We start from the raw sequence: 11,236 nt of genomic DNA on the forward strand, positions 1-11,236 counted from the left end.
GAATGTGTGATCTTTCAGATAGGTATTAAGATACTTGTTTCAAATGCTTGCGGTAGGTACGAATGATTGCCAGCAAAACAATTCAACTCACACTCAGAAAGCGTCTTAATGAGTCAAATCGGCTAGACTAGAAAAAAACAAAACGCCAATTTACAACTAGAAAAAACAAAAAGCCAATTTACAACTAGAAAAAAACAAAAATCCAATTTACAACTAGAAAAAAACAAAAAGCCAACGACACGAGGTGTTCCCAGGCGGTCACCCATCCAAGTACTGACCTCGCCCGACGTTGCTTAACTTCGGTGATCGGACGAGAACCGGTGTATTCAACGTGGTATGGACGTTGACGACTGTTATCATGAAATTAGTATACAATAGCGTAGATTTGACAATGTGTGACGTCAACATGACGTGTGGGATTTATCCTGGATTAGTCTCACTTGTGGAAGTGACTAAAAGTAAAATATTTTCTATTTCTCTTTTTAACTACACATATGTATTTTATCTACTACTAACTATTTATATACGTATTACATTTTTTCTCTACCGAGGCCGGGCTTACAAAAACAAATAGCATAAAGCTAGTAATAAAATCCGATCTAGCCGTCGATAGTAAACGGGTGTTAGTTAATACTGTTAATTATGTAATTTATGTGCCGTTAAACGGTAAAATATGGGTGTTAGGCTGCTGTGTTTTGACTGCACGGAGTCGTAAAAATTGGGGAATGAGTGTGGAATGTTCTGTAAACTGTTGATGATTTAAAAAAAGAAACTGACTCTACATACTTACCACCATTATTGTTTTGTAACGTAGATAAATATGTATATGTATTAGGATTTGCCGTTTTCAAATAGCTTATCAACTATTTACATTCGTCATATTATTGTATCATTTATCATTATCACTTCTTGTTCTTTTATTTGTACTCGTATTCATAGCAAAGTTACTTAACGTCAATAGTACCGCTAGTATTGATAAATTTCAAACCTCCTGTCGCCAACGTCCATACCACGTTGAATACACCGGTTCTCGTCCGACCACCGAAGTTAAGCAACGTCGGGCGAGGTCAGTACTTGGATGGGTGACCGCCTGGGAACACCTCGTGTCGTTGGCTTTTTGCCTTTTTTTTCATTTATAGATTTATAGTCATGGTATAATATGATATGAAAAGGGGGCTCTGTAATTAAGTTATGAAATTAAATCGAAAATGAAAAAAATAATTAATAGGCAAGGTATTTTTTTTATTTTTGGATTAAGGCGAGCTATGGCGAGTTGGCGAGACAGCTTATTTATTCAATTTCTAATAGTAACTTTGGGCCATCTTTGGGCCTATTTCATAACAAAATTAGTATTAGTGATTTTGTATGTAAAAATTGTAAAATCACTAATTGTCATGTCTCAAACTACGATACTTACCTACATACAAAATTAAATATGTAATTCATGGCAATGTCTAAGAATTAGGAAAACGAGATAAATTTCAGGCGTTACACATTTATTCTTCTTTCTTATAGCTTTTAACGAAAGAATATTCCGGATACATTTAAATAAATCTTAATAATTACTTCAGTTAAAAACATGCCACATTAACAAACCCGTCCTGTTTTCACACAATTATCCCTTGTTAAAGTAAACAAAATAAACGAGCGAATTTACGAGTGCATTTGGGAAAAAATTACAGCCAAGTAAATGTATAGCGGGGGGCGATAAAGTCGCCTTTAATACAATTACTTGGGGATATATAGGTGTTTATTTTGTAGCAAATGTTGCTCTGTTGGGAACGGTGTAAGGTACAGGCGAGAGCGAAAAAGTTTTCATGTTATGTGTAAATAATCGTAATAATCTTAATGAGGGCTAGCGTTTTTTTGCCCACCAGTTGGCGCCACTGTTGATGGTGGTGCAGAAAAACAGGTATCAACATTCTTCTATGCTTATTTTTATAAAATCAATACGTTGTAATATAGACAAATGTATTTTAACGTCTAAATTTGCCGTTTTTTCAACCTGTATAATTTTGCATATATGTATTTTAGTTGGCACTTTTTTTAACCACTAACATTTTTAAATTTATTGAGCTATATCTATTGTTTATCACCTCTTTTAAACATTTCTGAATATCATGTTCCTAATCCGCGATCTCTCATCAATTACCCCCCTTGGAAACATAACCGTACATCAGCGTTATTTGCGACGTCATTCCGCTCGGATGACATCCCGCACTACCAAATCTATGCGGCACTTGTCTTTTAGTAGCTTCGATCAACACGTTTAAATAGTAGGTACTAATTGTTATTGTGTCAGGAAGGTGACAACTGACTAATTTACAGTCAAACTAAACTAGTCAAAGTCAATCAATCAAATCAAGTGTTGCTCCGTTTACGTTTTAAGAAGATTAAATATGCACCCTTAATTTCTGAAGTCCACTTTACCTTCAAACTTAAAAAAAAAATGAGAGCGTAATCCCATCTTAAAGTAATCCTAAAGTTGGCAGCAATTTCGTGCTTCATTACTTCAGCAATAACACTGGTGTAGTAGTCTGAATCTGAGCGGTACCTTTAACTATGATGTTTACGTCACCCCGTCACGCTACGCGCGGAGAAAATCTCACTTCCTGGCCAAGGCAAGACGTAAAACTTTAGACAAACCACGGGCGGTAATTCGTAAAGCCCCAGATCGCATATTTATGGCCCTCACCTTCGGTTCGGGCATAATACTTTGCAGACTTATGTCACTTCGCATCCACAAAAATATCTCAGCTCAGACATACAACACGTAGGTGTAATTTGTCACTCCCGTCGCAGGCAGGTGTCACGACCGGGACAGATCACGGAGGTGAGGATGCAAAGCTCCGGTAACAAGCGTCTTAGACGGCTCGGCAGTATGGAGGCTGCTTTGTAAAATAAGTTGTGACGCTATGCCTCGAGATGGAATGTCACTCCCGTAACCAGGTGTCACGACCGGGACAGATCACGGAGGTGAGGATGCAAAGCTCCGGTCTTGGACGGTTCGGCAGTATGGAGGCTGCTTTGTAAAATAGCCAAGTTGTAACGCTATGCTTCGAGGTGTCACGCCCGGGACAGATCACGGAGGTGAGGATGCAAAGCTCCAGTAACAAGCGTCTTGGACGGCTCAGCAGTATGGAGGCTGCTTTGTATCAATTCAAGTTCCGTTCAAGCGTGATTCAAGTTTCGGGCTAGCATGCAGGAGCTATATAGTCTGTTATAAATTTATTCGAACAATAATAAAGCCTCCTCCACACCATTCCCGATTCGACAGGCGCTCGTTAGGGCTGTCAGCGGCAGTGTGCGTCGTGCAGACGGACAATCTACCTGGGCTGACTAAGGCTCTATTCCTACCTATTGAGAGCTGATAAGATAATTATAACTTGGACCTGCCGCTAGTTTGCAACACATTGGTACATATATGGTCTGACTCTGTATATGTACCTTTATGGCTATGTTATAAGGTTTAAGTAGTCCCTAAAAAATCATGAAGGACTCGCATATATTTATTCAAAAAATATTGCCATGACTTATGTTGTTATACTTAGATGGATTTGTATGTTAACAGACATAATACAAATTTAGACGATGTACTTTAGTAAAAAAAATATTTTTTTAATAAAAATAGTTGATATATTCGAATTGAAAACATTTTTCTCATGCACTCTCATAGTAAAGTTTTCCTTACGGTAAGGCGGCCGTGCCAACTTTACCTTCCTTTTCCATTCAAACGTCGTCTCAGCATAAGCCTTTTCACAAATTGACGTCTCTGATCCGAAACCCAACGTTTTACACTGATGTCCCATAACAATGTTGACACGTTCACCTGTCAAAGATAATGGTGTATCACCCTGTTACAAGCATAAGAGCATATCTGCCTTTGTGTACCTATAGAATAAACGCCTTTTGGTAAGGTTTGTCAATACATGAGATATCTTTTTAGATTTAGAATGAACGGCAAATACTGATAGTTGACGTTAAGTAGAGAATTGGCTATTGCTTTTAGTGGTGCCAGATGGTCACAAAAGTCAAAAGTTTTTCGTGACTTTTGTCCCACGTCTGTGACATGTGCGAGGAAGAATGTGACTTATGATTTGGCCGGACTTGGTCGGACTTGGCCGGTTTTATTTTTAATTTATTACACTGAAAGAAATATTTGCATAACTGTAACCAAATATTTGATTACAGCTTACTAAAAAATTGGGACTTGCGAACTAGGTGTTATCCATTACCAAACCGTGTTTTGCTATTTGTGTTGAGATATGAACAACTTAACTATTTATGTTACTATATTAAATTGTATGTTCTACTTATAACAAAAGTATTAGTCTAGAAAGAATTATAATATTTTGTAATTTACAACAAAAGTACCAGCATCATTTTATTACTATTGAGGAAACAATTTAATTATTTAATAACCAAATTGTTCATGAATCTAATATCTTCTAGTTGGTTGCAAACACAAAAATACTTTGTCATAATTAAATAATCCCACATTTACTTAGTAGTTTAACTGTTGAATTATTTTCTGAATTGATTTGTTTATTAGCAGCCACATTGTTCGTCAACTGGTAACTTATTTATTTTGCTGATGTGTTACAGTAGGTTAAGTTGTAAATAAGACTGTTTAGTCTGGTAACTAGTAACTAAACTGTTTAGCTACAAGTAGCTTGACCGATTTAGTAATTTATAATCAAAATGAATTGTAAGTATACCTTTTAGTAGCCTTACCATGATGTCTTATTGCAATTCTGTTTAGCACCTAAACAGAATTGCTACAGGACGGAACTACAGTCGCATAACTCCGTCCCTTAGCAAATCAGTTTTGAAAGTTTTCAGAAAATTAACATAATGCAACTTGATATGAATATTTGAATTGTATGGTTTTTAGGTAGGTATAGGTAGCATAGTAAAACTCTTCCTTTAAATGATAAGTATATGTTTATTCTAATAATTACTGTATTTATGAAGTCTTAAACAATATTACAATATAATCGTTTTTAGTTTATTTAGGTCTAATCAAAAAGTACCATCTCTTCCCAAGCGTCCTCAGTAAAAATAATTATAGTTCTACATATTTCTAATACTGTTCCCAGTAATAAGTACTGGGAATACAAATTCCCAGTTGCTAAGCTGAGAATTTATATTTCCAGTAAGTACTTATCAGTGGCAACAGGTAAAAAAATCTCAGCTGTCACTAGTGGTAACAAATTTGTATACAACAAATATTATCATTATCAGCTACTTAAAGGAAAATGCTCGAGTGCACAAGAGTACGTATTAAAGGTAACTAGGTAATCATTATCATTCCCATTTGTGGCCACTAGAGACATTCTAATACATAAGGTCAATGTGGCCAATTCCGTCATAGGGGCTATTCCCCCCAGGAGGGGTTTTTACACACCAGTACAGATTTAGGTAATAATTACATTGATAAAGCAGTAGTGATTGCTTTTAGTTTCAGCTATCAAAAGTAGAGGGGCTTTTTTCCTATGGTTGATAAAAATTAAATATACGCTTGTATACGGAATAGTCCCTATGACGGAGTTGGCCGCACTGACGTTACAAACATTAATATAAAAAATATATGGGCAGCAGCTGGATATTTACCCAACAGGACGGGTACAGGGGGCGGGGGTAATTTTGGTAGCCATTTTAAAACACGCATCAACTGCATTTACAATAGACGTTACTTCGTAACGAACATTATTTACAATTATGTACCTGGCTGATATTTCTTTGATACGAGGTCCCACAATTACTATAGCCGGCTGCAACGTTAAGTCCATTCCGCGAAGTTTTTCCGCTCTGCGTGCGATGGTGTCTTCTATTTGCGCCGCACTTTTCACATGGATAATGAATCCCTCCAGCACCTCCTGCTTAGACGGCCGCCAAGAGTATCGAAATCGATGCTGTGTTCTGAAATTAAAACATGCACATATCAGCATACCTATGTTCAATTGTTCACTGATAAAGGAGATAGGTACAATAGAACTTTCCAACAATTCCAACGAATGTCAATATAGCCAGTCCTTTCACCTACCTAATTGCGCATTCAACCCTTCTGGGCATTGAACACATTAGGTAGATGTCTAATAGTAACGCTACAACTCGCAAATATCATGTAATTAATTAATGTTATTAAATAATATTGTTACTTACCTTTAAATTTATCAATATACATAGGGAGTCCCCATGATTTCAAATACTCCTCCATGGTCGTAGTAGTACAACTTGTACATGAGGCATCACGCTCAGGCGGAGTTCCGGCGGACTCCGCCGCCGCCGCCTCCACAAATTCGTCCATATTAACAACAAGGGCTTGCCTGAAAGGTTTTTTAACAAAAACCATCAATATATTTAGTATCTTTGTAGAAACAAAATTTAGTGAACAACTTTACTAACGTTCCGGACTCACAACTGACAGAGGAAACAGGAACAAACAGGTTTGCTTCGGTCCGTTTTATAACGTGCGCGTCGTTCCGTTTCACATATTTATAAACAATCACTCGTGCTACAGATAACAAAAGTTTGGTAGCTATCTTACTAAACATTGCGTACTTTATAACTATAGTTTTGTTAATTTCGTACATTTGCTTAAGCTCATAAACAGTTGAAAAGCCACTTAATTGTTACAAAACTATTTTTTGTTAATAAATAAAGTAGTAAATTGAAGATAACATAATTGTTTGTCAAATATCTGAATGATATTGTTTCCAGATTGTTATTTAGGTAAAATTATAAGTATGCGATTAGATTTGGTTAAAATCAATTAAACACATTAACAGTTAGTAATTATATACAGTTTAGTTATAACAACATTACACAGTTTGTTAATAAATAGTCCAACATACTGATAATAAATAAGGATACATTTAAGTTAATTTAAAAAAACGGTTTCGTTGCCGCAGCCCTACCATTTTGTTTAAGTTGATTAAGTAAATAACAGCCCAATATTAAATTACTGCACATCAAATACAAAATAACATGACTAGTATTGTGTACACCACAAAATTAGTTTTGTAAATATAACTAAAATTTGTTTCGCTGTAACTTAAGTTGAACTATTTCTTAAAGTACTCAATTAGTTCAGTTAATTATTTCTTTCAGTGTACGCAAGGACAAAAATGTGACTTTTGTAATTATAATGTTGAAGGTGTATTATCCCTTTCAAGTGTCATACAGTTTTCACAATCACAAGCGTAGCTTTTAAGAGAGGGCTACCGTAAAATTGTAGGTTTTAATATTGATTTTTCACACGCAAACTAGATTTTTTGCTAAGGCAGACTACAGGCAAAACCTTAGAAGGTTAAAGTTGTCTCGAATTGAACCGCAAGTAGTGATTGCACGCAGCTTGTATTTATCACTCACTAGTATCACTACACCTCAGTAATATTGTATTAAGTACCTAACATCATTAACTCACCGGTGTCATGGGTGTTTTGTCGCGCGTTTATCGCGGACGTGTTTACGAGCCGGCGACAAGCTTATCGCGCGACAAGCTTTATCGACTGTCGACTGACTTACGAGCATCGTATGCGGTATGAGGGGTCGATAGCGATGAAATGTTAGTGTCACTTGGCGTTCGTTTTCGCAAATGTACTTTTTGCAAAAAAAAAATTGCTGTCAGCCGGGCGGTGGTAAAAAAATAAGTGTAGAGAGTTTGAAATGAAGACATCTGCCGCGAGTAAGTAGTGGCACTGTTCATTAATATGAATTTTAATTGCAAATTTTATATTTCATAACTTAGGTACGATTCAATTATTCAATTCAATTATTTTCTACTTTTTCTACCTATAATAGTGTTTTTTTTTCCAATTCAATTTAATATAAACTATTATGAATGTATCCTTTGCTGACTATCACATAAAAAAATGTATAAACTATAAAGTCTCCAAGAGTTGAAGATGAACTTCTAAGATTAATTTTATTCTTCTTCTACTTCGTGGAGAGGGATCAAACTTCTTAAAACTAAACTGGTTTTATTGAAAGATAGAAACTAAAATCAAACAAACAAGAACCGAATGAGGTGTCTCACGTCAATGTCAATCAAAAATAAAGTTACATAACATTTAGCCCGTGTAAGCTCTCTACACTCTAAATTCATAAACAGTGACTCATTTTCATTCCTCTCAAGTGCAGTGTAGATCAATAAATAGTCTACTTTTTATGTAGGTAGGTAACATATAATAAAGTAGCTATTTTATTCCAACTCTGTGCAAGTATCATCCATTAGCTTGTAGAGTGACCGTATCTTGTACTTCGGATCAAAATCCGTATTACGCCAAAGATGCAAGCTCGACCGATGAAATATGGCTTTCTTCCCGTTGGTCAACACGTGATTATTAGGGATGTCACATACGTAGGTATTTAATTCCGGAATACATATGACATTTCCGAAATTTTAAATGCTTGTAAAAATACATGTATTTTTACAAGCACTAGGTGAGGGTGGGGAGGGTCGATCCCTAGGGGACACTTGGTAAACTTCATTTTTAATCAAACCAAACGAGATACAATTTTTTGCGCTGGTAACACTCATTCATTCGTTCCTAACTTCACGTTCTGTCATGGCACTGTATCGGAAAAGTCAGTGGTTCAAAAATGGCGGACGGTGAAAGATTTTCTGCGTACTATATTCAATTTTCGGTAAGCTTTAACTGGATTTATTTTATAATATGAGATGGAAATGATGTTAGTGAGTGTGGTTATTTTATTTGTTGTTTATTGAAGTGATGATTAACTTGGATTACATTGATATACGCGAACACATGTTTCGAGTACGGCACGTATTATAATCTTACTATGTATGGGGAGACTTTGTCTTTTTCTTCAGGGGGGATATGATTCCGGGATCATGTCACCCCCAAAGCGATCAAGTATACATTGTAATAAATTTACTTACAAAATGATTCATAGAGCTATCATAAATATTTTCTTTTCTTTAGTAAATCATGCCGCGAAAGTACGACCAGAGAAACACTGATTTAAACTTTCAAGGTTTTTGACTCATTATTGTTTATTAAAATGGAATTTAATGGCGTATAATTCAGTTTTTAATTATACAACCGACTCCGAAAACGGAATTATCCCCGTGGCCTTTGAAAAGACTGACTAAAGTTGACATCAACATTTTAAGAACTACCCGTACTTGGTCTTTTTTATCAAGTTAAACGTTTTACACACAGGGGATGTTACTCGGTCGACAAAAAACACTTGTAACGATATTTGGTTTTCAACCGGCGATATTTGTTTTTATGGATGAAATGCTATTTCAATGGATTTCAGACCTTATGTACTATAGAACCGACGGTCCATAGAAAGGATTTTAGGATTATGCAGCTCAAACACCGTCCTCGAAACGTGAGCAGTAAATTTCTAAACTTATTTATTATAGTAAACAATAACGACCAGTGATGGGTAAAAAAATTAAAATTGCTGTAGGTATCTGACGCTAAAAATACCTTCATAAGAACTTTAAAAAAATTAGCTTGTTACAAGAAATTTTATGTTAATAACTTAGATTTATGTTTTTTTTTTGGTACAAAAATTGATTCCCTATTCTATGTTGTTTTATGGATAATACGATTACATTGTTTTTTAAAAGTATAAGATTATGGATTAATATGTGTTTGATATCTTCATATATTAATTTTCTGTAGATAAAGTGAATAAATTAATGTACATACTACCCTCGAAATATGACATTGCCACTTAAAATCTTTTTACCAAGTGTCCCCAAATCTGGAAGACTTGATCCCTTCGGCTTAGACATCTGATTACCGGAAATACAACTTCAAAGCATGGAAGATGCAATATATATATGTTTGCTGTGTATTTTACAAATTATAGATGCATTGCTAATAGCGATCCGAGTTATATAATCAATGAGAATCTGGTATGGGGAGACATGGTAAAAATATGTTTACCATGTGTCCCAAGAACCAGGGTCACTTGATCCCCCTAGGATCAAGGCTCCCGACCAGGGGTAAACAAGTCTCCCTTACATAGGGGACACATGGTAAAAGTCAACAGTATGGGTTTTCATTAAATAATGATCTAATTTATTGCACAAATCTGTTCTAATTCAAACTATTAATGAAGAGATAAATTCTGAGTCGTATGGTCTATAAAGGTTTTAAATACTACAAATAGTTAAGAAAATGTATGCTAAAAACAAAAGGGGTGATCAACCCTCCCCAGTTTCCCCTATGTATAGTTATGACATTTGTTGCTTTCAAATTTTTAAAACTACAACAATGGTCATGGATTTATCAGAAGAGTAGGAAAGGTAGTTTGATTAGGTATGTGCAATAAATGATTGATTATGTAGTACTATTTAAGCGCTGATCGGCCATTTCATCCTTGATGATATGTTGAGTCTGAACTGAATATGACATCTCTCAAATACCTGTTATTAATAATTGGAAGATACTAAACGCCACTTAAGGCAGAAACATAAGTGGAAGTGTAAGTGTGTGTGTGTAGTTTAAACTGCTTATTAGGTGTGCTATTTAAAATCGGTCGGATTTTTGAAATTTGCGGCAGCAACATCGTTTTTGACTTAAACGAATAACGCATAGACAGATAGTCCCCATACGGCTGACCTGTCAAAAGTGAAGCCGAAACTCGATCGATGTGTGCGTGCGAGGCTCGTGCTTTACGCTCAGCAACACACACATATATACAAAAACGTGTCGCCAGTATAAAGATATTTCTCTCAAAGTGGGGTATTTTAACCACATCCTTAACACTTGATTATGTGTGTAGATTTGATTTTGTAGCAAAAGCTTTTTATGTTCCTTTTAAGGATTTTTTGCATTTCTGTACATTGTTAAATAAGTTTTCAATAAAAAAACGGATTTATTTTGACTATTTTTATTTAAAATGTGCATAAAATAATAAAAATAATACATAAATTGAAATAAAATAATGAAATACTTTTAAATATATATTTTTATGCAATTATACAAGGAACTTCAATTAAGCGTATTTATTTTAGAATGTAAACGTCATGTCTCATTTTGAGGAAAAAAAAATCACTACACTGGCAACATTTATAAGAAATGGCGGCTGAAGCAACTTAGGATTTTTGTATTTACGATTACGTAAAAATATCACATTAAACTCGATACTTACGCGTGAAATGTAATGTCAGTCTGTTTGTTTTTATTATATGATGCGTTGTGACACCCATTCACTGCACAAACAACCATCTTTCCTGTGTTTTTGA

At 35.2% G+C, this 11,236-nt stretch overlaps 2 non-coding genes across 2 annotated transcripts; one reads left to right on the top strand and one right to left on the bottom strand.

Moving 5' to 3' along the window:
* Positions 1-229: 229 nt before the first annotated feature.
* On the bottom strand, positions 230-348 carry LOC134649915 (5S ribosomal RNA). The gene has a single exon (XR_010097010.1). It is a non-coding gene; the product is annotated as a 5S ribosomal RNA (ribosomal RNA).
* A 648-nt stretch (positions 349-996) lies between these two features.
* On the top strand, positions 997-1,115 carry LOC134649904 (5S ribosomal RNA). The gene has a single exon (XR_010096999.1). It is a non-coding gene; the product is annotated as a 5S ribosomal RNA (ribosomal RNA).
* Positions 1,116-11,236: the final 10,121 nt, after the last annotated feature.

This window comes from Cydia amplana, chromosome 7 (assembly GCF_948474715.1).
Source record: "Cydia amplana chromosome 7, ilCydAmpl1.1, whole genome shotgun sequence".
NCBI classification, from domain to species: domain Eukaryota; kingdom Metazoa; phylum Arthropoda; class Insecta; order Lepidoptera; family Tortricidae; genus Cydia; species Cydia amplana.